Source organism: Bubalus bubalis, chromosome 2, assembly GCF_019923935.1.
Source record: "Bubalus bubalis isolate 160015118507 breed Murrah chromosome 2, NDDB_SH_1, whole genome shotgun sequence".
NCBI lineage: Eukaryota > Metazoa > Chordata > Mammalia > Artiodactyla > Bovidae > Bubalus > Bubalus bubalis.
This window is the reverse complement of record NC_059158.1, coordinates 126,136,083-126,149,361: the sequence shown is the minus strand read 5'-3', so window position 1 is coordinate 126,149,361 and position 13,279 is coordinate 126,136,083. Positions and strand designations below refer to the sequence as shown.

Sequence of the window (13,279 nt, the reverse complement as noted above, 5' to 3'; positions counted from 1 at the left end):
CCCAATTTCAGAATGTGGAAAGGAGAATAGGTGCCCTAACCACATCCCAAACATGGTTGAACAATGAGTGCCTGGCTCTGGGTTGAGGATGCTGAGTTTAAGTCCAGACCCACCTCTAGCTGTCTTGGCAATTTTTAAGCAAATCAAACATTCACTTTTTGTCTTCATCCATAATGGAGGTTTGAGTTCATGTGTAAGATGAAACCAAAAATCACATGAAAGGCTTGCTGACACTCAACAGGAAATTATGCATCAAAGCAAGGGCCATGACACTCAAGGAGAGAATTGGAGAAAGTGCTACACTTATCCCAAGGATGAAATTATCACAAGCACCCATGTGTAGACCTCATCCGTTGTAGCTGTCCTAAAGGGCAGAACCTGGAGTGGAAGCAGCCCCAGCTCTATGGTCCATGGGGCTGGGTTTAAATTCTGACTCCATCACTTACCAACTGTGCAACTCTAAGCAAGTCACTTAACTTCTCTGAAACTCCATTTCATCATCTATTCGATGACAACAGCAATCTCTATCCAATGAGCCAAACTCTGCCTGAATTCAAGTCCCAGCTCTGACCCCCAGTAGTTACTGAAGGCAAACATTGGGTTCAGGTGTGGAAACCACACTTTCACCTGCAGCCTATACTCTGTTCCCCAACCTAGGGCTACCTTGAGCTTGCTTTGGGATTTCTGGAACTTGCTCTGGTTAATAAAGCTACACATAACTTTCCTTTTGACTATGTAATTCTTTGGGTGGCACTAGTGGTAGAGAGTCTACCTGCCAATGCAGGAGACTAAAAGACCGGGGTTTGATCCCTGGGCCAGGAGCATCCTCTGGAGCAGGGCATGGCAACCCATTCTGGTATTCTTGCCTTGAGAATCCCATGGACAAAGGATCCTGGCAGGCTACGGTCCATAGGGTCACAAAGAGTCAGACATGCTGAAGTGACTTAGCACACACATGTGATACTTTAAAGCCCTAAAGTGAAAAGTGGAAGTGAAAGGGTTAGTTACTCAGTCTGTTGCAGCAAATTCTTTACTGTCTGAGCCACCAAAGAAGCCCTTAGAGCCCTAGGAGTAAACAATTAGTTTCTAGTGTAGGTGCTTTGAAGAAATGACATCAAATTTTATTAGAATTGTTCAAAGGCCCAGTGTTTCTCAAACTGGGTCCTCGAATTGGCAGTACCAGCATTGCCTGGGAAATTAATCAGGCGCCTCCCGGGCATGCTGAATTAGACCCTATGGGCCTAGGTCTCACTGCTCTGTGTTTGAAGCTCTCCAGGTGTTTCAGACACATGCTCAAGTTTGAGAGCCCAATTACAGAGAACATTAATCAATCAATTCACTTTAGCAGACATGCTGCTGCTGCTAAGTCACTTCAGTCGTGTCCGACTCTGTGCGAGCCCATAGACGGCAGCCCATCAGGCTCCACCATCCCTGGGATTTTCCAGGCAAGAACACTGGAGTGGGTTGCCATTTCCTTCTCCAGTGCATGAAAGTAAAAAGTGAAAGTGAAGTCGCTCAGTTGTGTCCGACTCTTAGCGACCCCGTGGACTGCAGCCCACCAGGCTCCTCCGTCCATGGGATTTTCCAGGCAAGAGTACTGGAGTGGGGTGCCATTGCCAGAAGCTACTAAAAACAAAGTCTTGACACAATATTCAGGGTAAAGCTGCCCTAAGAGGAGCCCCATACACACCCTAGCACACAAAGAATTAAATTTCACCCTATAGGGAGCAGAATGGACTCCACTCATACAAACACTGGACACATAACTGAAAAGACAAGTGGAATGTGGTATTGTCACATCTGATGCTTCTTCCCATCTACCCATCTGCCTGTTATCTCATGCTAAGTGCATACATGTGCATACACATGCACACCAGCAAACACGGTTGTTAAAAATTCAAACCCAGTCAGTTATGGTAAACCCAACAGCACTGAGACTCTAAGACTGGAAAGAAAAAGATGCTTGGTACTTTGCAAAATAATTACCCAAACCAGGATAAACAGGAATGATAGTGTGGTTAAACACACAATAGATTCTTTTTTTTTTTTTTTTAGATTCTATTTTTTATAAAGACTTTATTTTCCAGACCAGTTTAACTTTCATAGCACTATTCCCTGGTGGCTCAGTGGCAAGGAATCTGCATGAGGTGCAGGAGATGCGGGTTTGATCCCTGGATTGGGAAGATCCCCTGGAGGAGGGCATGGCAACCCACTCCAGTATTCTTGCCTAAAGAATCCCATTGACAGAGGAGCCTGGTGGGCTACAGTCCATAGGGTCGCAAAGAGTCGGACATGACTGAAGCAACTTAACTCACACGCACACATTGAACTGCAGGGACAGAGACTTCCTATATACCCTTCCCACGACACATGCACAGCCTCCCCTCTTATCAACAGCCCCCACCAGATGGGTCATTTGTTCCACTGGGTGAACCTACGCTGATGCACTATCATCACCAAAAGTCCAGCGTTTACATTAGGGTTCACTCTTGGTGTTATACATTCTATAGGTTTGGATGAAAACACAGTGACATGTATCCATTATTATAGTAACATATAGACTTTTTCACTGTCCTAAAAATCCTTTGTGTTCCACCTAGTCATCCCCCTCAATTCCTCCCCTAAAAAATAAAATGAAAAATAAAAAAAAAAAAACAGCAACCATTGATCATTTTATGGTCTCCGTGGTTTTGCTCTATTCTTTTCTAAAGCACACATAAATGCAAACAAAGCAGCATTATAAGGCCTGAGGACAGCACACCTCAGAACCTATAACACAGAAAGATTTTCTGTTTCTATCTGTTCTTCTGCCTCAGCCTGTACAATGTCACTACATTGAGATTCAACTCAAGCAAAGAAAATGGGTGCCCTTGTGTTTGGACTGGCCTTGGTGTCTTTGCTGCGTGTTCCCGGGGCCAGAAGCTCATCTTCCACACCCCACAGCTTCACAGAGGACTAGGCAGTACCATCTTGCTCATGGGCCTCCTGACTCAGCCTGCAGGGGCTCCCTCTTCCCAAGGCCACAGGCTGAGCACCTCTGTCTTCTCTTCACTGGGGCCCAGAAATGCAGCCTGCTTCCTCCCCTGGTCAGTCACTGCTCTACTCTCTGCTCACTGGGGTGGCCTGTTACTGTGACTGGCTCAGAAGTCTCCCCAGCTCCTGGCTCCCTTGCTGTTTCCAAAACAAACCAGGATCCTAAGTACTAGAAGTAAGTAAATTAGAAAAATCATCAAATAAATTGAGTATGGATTAACAAATACACACCATTGTACATAAAATAGATAACCAACAAGGACAGGGAACTATAGTCAATATCTTATAATAACCTATAATTAAAAAATATGAAAAAAAATATATATAAAATGTATAACTGAATCACTTTGCTATAAACCTGAAACTAACATTGTGTATCAACTATCCTTTGATTGTAAAAAGAAACAAAGGAAATAAGGAAGGAAGATCACCAAGGACTTTTGCTTTCTACTTCCAGTTCTAGATGAAGTTCTTACTAATTCTCTCCTTCTTCTGACCCCACCCACATAGAGGGCCAGGCACCCATCAACTTGACACCTATAACTTTACCTCAAGAACTGTGTCTACTATTTACCACCTCTCTTCTGGCAAAGAGTGTGCTGGAATTTAATAGATGCCATTTCATCCAGTCCTGTGACAACCCTGTGAGGAAGATATTCATGCTCCCATTTAACAGATAAGAAAAACTGAGGCCCAGAGACACGGAGAGACTTGCCCCAGATCACAGGAGCCTAACAGTTCATCTCAACTCTCTATGCTGCCTCCTGCCTCTTGCTACCCAAAGACACAAGCTGGGTGAGCTCTTGTCTCTATTTTACTCAGCCCCAGCCTGTGTGACATCTATGCCCCTGGGACTCTGTCCTATCCAGGCTCCCCTTAGACACTGCTCTCTGGGTCACTGGCTATGGCCCTGTCCAGAGGTAGCTACTGAGCCTGACCCTCCTGACTTGGTCCAGTCCACAGGCCCACAGGATTTTTTCTTACTCACCATGTCAGTAATTTCTTAATTTGAAACATAGAGACAAAAATACCTTCCCTATCCACAGTATAGCTCTAAGGCTCAAATACATTAGGCATGTGGGAAAGATTGAAAGCATAATGCCACAGAATCTTCAGTTGGAGCTTTCAAAGGCAACGTTGACATATAATAAACATCAACTTGCAAAATCAAGGTGTAATAAAGACCTCAATGTGACATTTCAAACTCAGTGATGAGAACTAGCTAAATAACCAATTGTCAATGAAGATAGAAAAGCATCAAGAATAAATATTAAGTGATTTATTTTTTCAAACTTATGGTTACCAAAGGGGAAAGTGGGGAGGGACAAAACAAGAATTTGAGATTAAGATATACACACTACTATAAATAAAATAGGTGCACAATAAGGACCTAGTTCCCTGTATAGCACAGGAAAGTATATTCAATGTCTCATAATAACCTCTAAGGGAAAAGAATCTGAAAAAGAATAGGTATGTGTGTGTGTGTGTGTGTGTGTGTGTGTGTGTGTGTGTCTGGGCTTCCAGGTGGCACTAATTGTAAAGAACCTGCCTGCCAATGCAGGAGATATAAGAGACACCAATTCGAGCTCTTGATTGTGAAGATCCCCTGGAGGAGAGCATGGCAGCCCAATCTGGTATTCTTGCCTGGAGAATCCCTTGGACAGAGGAAGATGGTGGGCTATGGTCCATAGGATTGCACAGAGTCAGACATGACTGAGGCTACTTAGCATGCACAAATGTATGTATGTATAACTGAATCATTGTGCTATACAACTGAAACTAACACATCATTGTAAATCAACTATACGTCAATTAAAAAATAAGGTTAGGGGCTTCCCAGGTGATGCTGGTAAAGAACCCATCTGCCAATGCAGGAGATGCAAGAGATGTGTGTTTGATCCTTGGGTCAGGAAGATCCCCCGGAGAAGAAAATGGCAACCGTCTCCAGCATTCTTACCTAGAAAATTCCATGGACAGAGGAGATTGGCGGGCCACAGTCCCTGTGGTAATAAAGAGTTAGACATGACTGAGCGCGCGCGCACACACACACACACAAGGTTATTTATTGAAGAAAGATTCCTTTAGAGGAGGTCACTGGGAGTATCATCCACCAACACAGGGAAGGAGGGTGGGGGGCCACCCAATCACCCCAGCATCTGACAGGCTTTGCCATGCATTCCCTGCTGATGGGAACACAGAAGGTGCATGTCTGGGAAAGCCAAGGCTGACTGCATCTGGGAAGTAAGTACAAATCAAAGAGCAGATCAAAGAAAGGGAAGCCTGCATGCAGGTTGAGATGAACTCGTGATAGAAATGTTGACCCCGGCTTGTCTGAAAATTGATCATAAATAGAGGTGCAGGAGGGGCTTCATTGTGGAGACAGAAGGATGCACAGGCAGAAACTAAGGAGTGAGCAGTGCATCTTTTTTTTTCTTTTTTTTTCCCCACTTAGCTTGTGGGATTTTAGTTCCCAGACCAAGGACCAAACTCTAGCCATGGCAGTAAAAGCACCAAGTCTTAACCACTGGACCAACAGGGAATTCCCAGTGCATCCTCTTGATAGATAAGCATCTCCCAGGAAAGAGGGACCCATCAGGAAATCCCCAAAGAATCCACAGAGGTACCCACAAGAGCACCTGCCAGGCCAGAGGGCAGAGCCACCTCCCTGCAGCATCAATCCAGTAAGGATGTCCCCATTCATGGCCCTCTTCTCCACCTCTGCTTTGTCTCTGATGGGAGCAAGCACAGCAGCTGGAAAATCAATAAGGATGGGAGCTGGAAACAGTGAGACTGAACACAGCCCCTCCCCTGAGGGCAAGTGTCCATGTGTTGGGGCCCTACTTTGGCAGAGATGCCGACTCTACATTAAATGAGGATCAAGCAAAACTCTTAATTTGAAAAGATACATGCACCCCTATGTTAATAACAGCACTATGTATAATAGCCAAGACATGGAAACAACCTGCATGCCCACTGACAGATGAATGGATAAAGAAGATATGGTACGTGTGTGTAATGGAATACTGCTGCTGCTGTTAAGTCACTTCAGTCGTGTCCGACTCTGTGCAACCCATGGACTGCAGCCTACCAGGCATCTCTGTCCATGGGATTCTCCAGGCAAGAACACTGGAGTGGGTTGCCATTTCCTTCTCCAATACATGAAAGTGGAAAGTGAAAGTGAAGTCGCTCAGTCGTGTCTGACTCTTAGTGACCCCATGGACTGCAGCCTACCAGGCTCCTCCATCCATGGGATTTTCCGGGCAACAGTTCTGGAGTGGGGTGCCATTGCCTTCTTCAAACAACAATGGAATACTACTCAGCCCCCAAAAAGAATGAAATGATGCCATTTGCAGCAACATGGATAGACCTGGAGATTATCAGAGTAGTGAAGTCAGACAGAGAAAGACAAACATAAATAAATTTATGAAACAGAAAAGAACTCACAGACATAGAGAAAAGACTTGTGGTTGCCAAGGGGGAGGGAGGAGAGGGCAGTGGGAAGGCATGTATTGGGAGTTTTGGATTAGCAGATGCAAACTATTATATACAGGATAGATAAACAACAAGGTCCTGCTGTATAGCACAGGGAACTATATTTGATATCCTGTAATAAACCATAATGGAAAAATATTTGAAAAAGAATATAAATAAACATATAATTGAATCACTTTGCTGTATATCTGAAACTAACACAACATTGTAAATCAACTATACTTGTATGCAATAAATTTTAAGGAACAGAAGTTGGGGCCCTTGATCCCTGCACCCCTCCAGCCTCATGTTTCTTCAGTTGGCTTCATCCCACACCCCTCATACTGAACCACATGCCCTCACCCTGTTCATTATGCCAACTACTATGCTGCTTCCTCCTCCTGGTCTTTGCTCCTACCACACTCAGAAGCCAAACTCTAGGGCTACTTCATCCATGCACTGGGTATAAGAGACGGTCTCGGTGTCAACCTATTTTTCCTAATCTCAAAAGTCTTAGGAGAAGGCAATGGCAACCCACTCCAGTACTCTTGCCTGGAAAATCCCATGGACGGAGGGGCCTGGTAGGCTGCAGTCCATGGGGTCGCTAGGAGTCGGACACGACAGAGCGACTTCACTTTCACTTTTCACTTTAATGCATTGGAGAAGGAAATGGCAACCCACTCCAGCGTTCTTGCCTGGAGAATCCCAGGGACAGGGAGCCTGGTGGGCTGCCATCTATGGGGTCGCACAGAGTCGGATACGACTGAAGTGACTTAGCAGCAAAAGCCTTAACCTCCAATTTTCTGCACAAACTGTTTCTGATATAATAAAACACACCAGAAGAACCTGGCTAAAATCACATTTAATGAGGACCTTGGGGTAAGACTGCTCCATTCCACGTTTTTCTCAGTTGGACTCAGTTTTTCTCTTTGGACTCGAGTCTCAGTCCAAATATCACTTCCTCCAGGAAGCCTTCTTTTACATCCCCATGCTGAGCTAAGCTGGCCTCCACAGACTTCAGTAACACAGTCTCAGTGCTTTGCATGCTTATTATACTGTATGCACTTGGGGTGTGTGTCCTCACTTGACTATAAGCTCCTTGAAGGCAGGGCTATGTCTTCATCACAGCTCTGTTTTGTTTTTTTTTAATATGTAGTTATTTATTTGGCTGTGCTGGGTCTTAGCTGCAGCATGTAAACTCTTAGTTGTGGCATGTGGGATCTAGTTGCCCGGCCAGAGATCGAACCCAGGCCCCCTGCATTGGCAGCATAGAGTCTTAGCCAATGGACCACCAGGGAAATCCCTGAACAGCTCTATCTTAGGTGTCAGATACTGAACCTTCCAAAACCACATCTAAATAGTAGGATAGTAATAATCTATCCCTCAGAGAATTCTCATTGTAAAATGAGAAAATTGGTGTGAAACATTTAGCATGGTATCTAACATAACATTTAGCATGGCATAAAGGTGAAAACTTAATAAAACCTCGTCTATTTATTTTTATTATTAGTCAACACTTTGCTGTTGAGTAGATGGATGAATGGAAAGACTGGCATCATCATTGCAATGTGGAATATACATGCCATAAAGGAAATCCTGGGGGCAGAGCCGAGATGCTAACAAATGAGTTGTCAAGGTCCTTTCCATCTCAATCGCTTTCTATTTTTGAGGCCCATGAATTACCCAAACAGCATCCAAACTAGAAAATTCACCTCCATCAAGCATTTGTCTGCCACAGAGATTGATAAGAGTTTGGGAATGCCATCAGTAAAATGAAATTTCTAATTAGCTAGAAAAAGTTGTCGTATGTGCATGTGTATAAAGGGCTTCAGATAAACACCTGTGTTATCTCATCCTCCCAGAAATTGGTCCCCGGCAAAGCATCGCTTTGCTCCTGCTTTTCAGCGGTATCCGTTTTCTAAATCAGTTCATGTTTCTCCAGAATAAATCTAAGTCCTGGTGAAAATGTATTTGCTGCCCCCTTTCCTGTTCCTTTCCTGATTTTTCTCCTTTGGCATAATTGTGGTCAATGACTATCATCTTCCAACAGATCCTCTCCATCCTGGAAGAAGAGCTCGCCAATGCCCTGGCTAATCATGCAGTTGGCAGCCAGATGTCTTGAGTGGCCCTGATGACAGTGACAGGAAAAAGTTATTAGGCTTTTTTCTGGGACAATAGGGGAGTTATTGGATGAGAACCAACTCAGGGTATTGGGTCTCCCTGGTGCAGAAAGAAGCCTGGGTGAACGGAGATACAGGTTGAAAGAGCATCCTTTGTGATCAAAATCTTGGCATCCCAGGACAAGTTGTCCAGAGTATACAGGAATTTAAATTTAAGCCCCAGCAAGTCAGGGGATAAATAAACATCAGTTCAGTTCAGTCGCTCAGTCATGTCTGACTCTTTGTGACCCCATGAATTGCAGCACGCCAGGCCTCCCTGTCCATCACCAATTCCCGGAGTTCACCCAAACTCATGTCCATCAAGTCAGTGATGCCATCCAGCCATCTCATCCTCTGTCATCCCCTTCTCTTCCTGCCCCCCACCACTCGAGCATCAGAATCTTTTCCAATGAGTCAACTCTTCTCATGAGGTGGCCAAAGTACTGGAGTTTCAGCTTTAGCATCAGTCCTTCCATAGGGCACACCAAATAACATTTTTGTGACTGGCTTTTTATCAGCCATAACTGTTGATGTACCTCATTTCACATCTTATTTCATCTGATGCTCATGATAGTCACACATCCAGTTTATCATTGTCCCCATATTACTGATGAAGAAACTGAGGCTAAAAGAGAGTGAGCCCAAATCCAAACAGCTAATGAGTGAGAGCTCAGGGTCCCACATGCATCTTCTTCCATCAGAGCATCAGGTAACTAGGGGAGGAATAGCTCAAAACAAAAGTTCTAAGTTACTATGAATGCCCTGGTCACATATCTGGAGAAAACCCTAATTAGAAAAGATGCATGCACCCCAGTGTTCATGGCAGCACTATTCACAGTAGCCATGACATGGAAGCAACCTAATAGCATTTGACTGATAAATGGATAAAGATGTACATATATACAATGGAATATTAGTCAGCCATAAAAGAGAATGAAATAATGCCATTTACAGCAACATGGATGCACCTAAAGATTATCACACTAAGTAATGTAAGTCAGACAAAGACAAATATCATGTGATATCACTTATATGTAGAATCTAAAAAATGCTACAAAGAATTTATTTACAAAATAGAAACAGAATCACAGACATAGAGAACAAATTTATGGTTGCCAAGGGGGAAAGGGGGGTAGATAAGCTAATAGAGATTAACATAGACACAGTGCTATATATAAAACAGATAATCAACAAGGTCCTACTGTACAGCACATGGAGCTATACTCAATATCTTATAATAAGCATTAATGGAAAAGATTACAAATATGTATAACTGCATCACTTTGCTGTACACTTGAAACTAACACATTGTAAATTAACTATATGCATGCATACTAAGTTACTTCAATCATATCCAACTCTTTTCAACCCTATGGATTTTAGCTCACCAAGCTCCTCTGTCCATGGGATTCTCTAGGCAAGAATACTGGGGTGGGTTGTCATGCTCTCCTCCAGAGATCTTCCTGACCCAGGGATCAAACCCATGTCTCTTATGTTTCCTCCATTGACAGGCAAGTTCTTTACCACTAGAAACACCCAGGAAGCTGAAATTAACTACACTTCTATTTAAAAAAATAAAATAAAAACTTCAAAAAATCCCCAAGAATGATACAGAGATGTGATAGTATAATGATAGCTATGGTGAATCATCAGAGAAAATGCAGAATATTTGGTCATTCTTTGCTTTTGAAGCTGATTTTAATGATTATGTTCATTCTCCAAAACCCTGTCAGTTGTCAAATCCATACAACCACTGGGGGTGAACCATGGCACAACCCAGCTCTTCTTGTTCTCCAACTTCTAAAACCCTAACCTCCATTTTTGTACAAACCAACATCCTTGTATTGGAGAAGCCTGGTTAAAGCTGGACTGTGTGGGAGGGTGGGTGGGCTTCTCCCTTGGCTGGATCCTCTCTTAACATCTGAATCCAGAGACATCACCAATCAAGACTTCTTTCTCTGGTTTGAGTCAAGCACTCTGTCCTACACCTATTGGGGTGTCCTGCATGTCTCCAGTAAAAAAATAAATTGTTTTTTTTTTAATTTATTTATTTCTTATTGAAGGATAATTGCTTTACAGAATTTTGCTGTTTTCTGTCAAACCTCAACATGAGTCAGCCATAGGTACACTCTTTTGAACCTCCCTTCTATCTCCCTCCCCACCCCACCCCTCTAGGTTGATACAGAGCCCCTGTTTGAGTTTCCTGAGTCATACAGCAAATTCCTATTGGCTATCTATTTTACATATGGTAATGTAAGTTTCTATGTTAGTCTTTCCAATCATCTCACCCTCTCGTCCTCTCTCCCCATATCCGTAAGTCTATTCTCTATGTCTGTTTAAATGTCTTTTCACAGGAAGGTGTTCCTTTCAGATTGGAATCTGAGCTGCAGAGAAATGACTGATTTCACAGAGACAAGATTCTTCTGGTGGAGAGTCTTGGAGTGATTGTTCACATCCATTTATCCCTTCTGTCCAAACATGAGGGTGGATTTCCCTGCCCTGTGCAGTTAGGCAGGATCTGGACAGACCCGCAGGCTGTGAGCCAGGGTGATGAGCCTCATTTAACCCCTAGTGCACACCCCCCAGCAGTGTCTTTCCTACACCAGCTACCAGGAGCCTGTGCATCTCAGATGGTACAGCTGTCTGATGGTGGTGCCTCCATCAGCCTGACCAGTGTCAGACAGCAGGGATCCATGACATTGCATGTGTGGAATGAGACATAAAGAAAAGTTGATGATATTCACAACTACAGTGAGGTACCACCTCACTCTAGTCCAAATGGCCATCATTAAAAAGTCTGCAAATAACAAGTGTTGGGGAGGGTGTGGAGAAAAGGGAACCTTTCTACACTGTGGTAGGAATGTAAGCTGGTGCAGCCACTACGGTGAACAGCATGGAGGTTCCTTTAAAAATTAAAAATAGAGCTGCTATATGATCCAGCAATCCCACTCATGAGTGTACACCTATGTTCATAGCAGCACTATTCACAACACCCAAGACATGGAGAAGCAACCTCAATGTCCATCAGCAGATGAATGGATAAAAAAGATTTGGTACATACATATACAATGGAATAATACTCAAAAACAACAACAAACAAAGAATGAAATAATGACATTTGCAGCAACATGGATGGACCTAGAGTTTATCATACCAAGTGAAGTAAGTCTGAAAGAAAAAGACAAACATCATACAATATCAATTATATGTGGAATCTACAATATGACACCAAAAAACCTATCTGTGAAATGGGAATAGACTCACAGATATAGAGAACAGAATTTGGTTGTCAAGGGGACAGGGTCAGGGAGGGATGGATTGGGAATTTGGGATTAGCAGATGTAAATTATTATATCTCAAATGGATAAACAACAAAATCCTACTGTATAGCACAGGGAACTATATTCAATATTCTATAATAAAGCATAAAGGAAAAGAATGTGAAAAAGAATACATATATATGGATGAATCACTTTGTTTTAGAGCAGAAACTAACACAACATTGTAAATGAACTATATACTTCAATAAAATAAAATTTTAAGTTGATTGGTTAAGCTTAGCATTGAGACTCAGGGCTTTTTGTTACTGCATCATGGCCTTGCCTGGTTAACATGACCCCAGTGGGAGACATTCTCCCTGGGGTCTTAAAGCTCAAGGATGTTCCCATGATGCCATTCCACATCCTCTGATGTAGGAGCTACACAGACATCTGTGATATCAGTTCACACATCACATGATTCAGCCCCAACACTATGCTTCAATAGATGGGGCACATAGCAAGTTGTAGCAAATGAGTCGTGAGAGCAAAGAATAAGTTATAGGCTTGCTAATCCTCAAGGAGGAATTCATATTTATCAGCATTCACTCTGTGCTAAATATGTTGAAAGAATTATTTCTAATTCCTGCAGTAAAAACAGGTATTATAATCCCCATTTCACATACTGGAAATCTCTGGTTCATGGAGACTGGCTTATTCTAGGTCACTTTTGAAAACTGGGTTGTAAATCCAAGTGTCTCTGATTCCAAAGTCTGTGGTTTTCCACTGTGTGACATGAGTCTGTTCTCTCAATATTTCCTGAATAAATGATAGATAAGGAGGTGATAGAATGTTTGATTAACCATGGTCCTTGACATTGGTAGTGGAGCCCAGCACAAAATTAATTTATTTATTTAAAAAAACACCTCATAAACATGCAAGAAAAGACATATTTCTCAAAAATAATCTATATGAAAGTAAAAACACATTGAGAGGCACCACAGTGCTGTGCACTGTGGTTAGAAGGGCAGGCTCTGCATTTACTCCCACTCGTGAACTACAGGACTGGATGTTACTTTGCCTCATGATGCTCAAATTTTTCTTTGTAAAAATTGCAAAGGAGGATTTTTTGTGAGGATTAAGTGAGCTAGTAAGGGTCCAGGGAACAGAGTAAAGACCTGGCACACAGCCAGGCCTCTAAGATTTTCCCTTCTGTGTGAAAGCACAGTGGAGGAACGGCCAGCAGTGCATTAACCCAGCACATTGTCCTGAAGGAGAAGTAGCCCAACTCTTCCCACTTGGGATGGACCAAAGCCCCTGCTCTGTGGAGGAAGGATGGATGGTGAGGAACCATGTCAT

General features: G+C 43.0%; 1 long non-coding RNA gene across 1 annotated transcript in view; it reads right to left on the bottom strand.

The window, feature by feature from the left end:
- Nucleotides 1-4,932: 4,932 nt before the first annotated feature.
- Nucleotides 4,933-13,279, bottom strand: part of LOC123328537 — a 35,055-nt gene continuing 26,708 nt past the window's right edge. Inside the window, exons 2-3 of the long non-coding RNA XR_006543421.2 lie at nucleotides 5,662-5,784; nucleotides 4,933-4,990 (exon numbers count right to left, since the gene is read on the bottom strand). This is a non-coding gene — a long non-coding RNA (uncharacterized LOC123328537). The remainder of the gene's footprint in view (nucleotides 4,991-5,661; nucleotides 5,785-13,279) is intronic.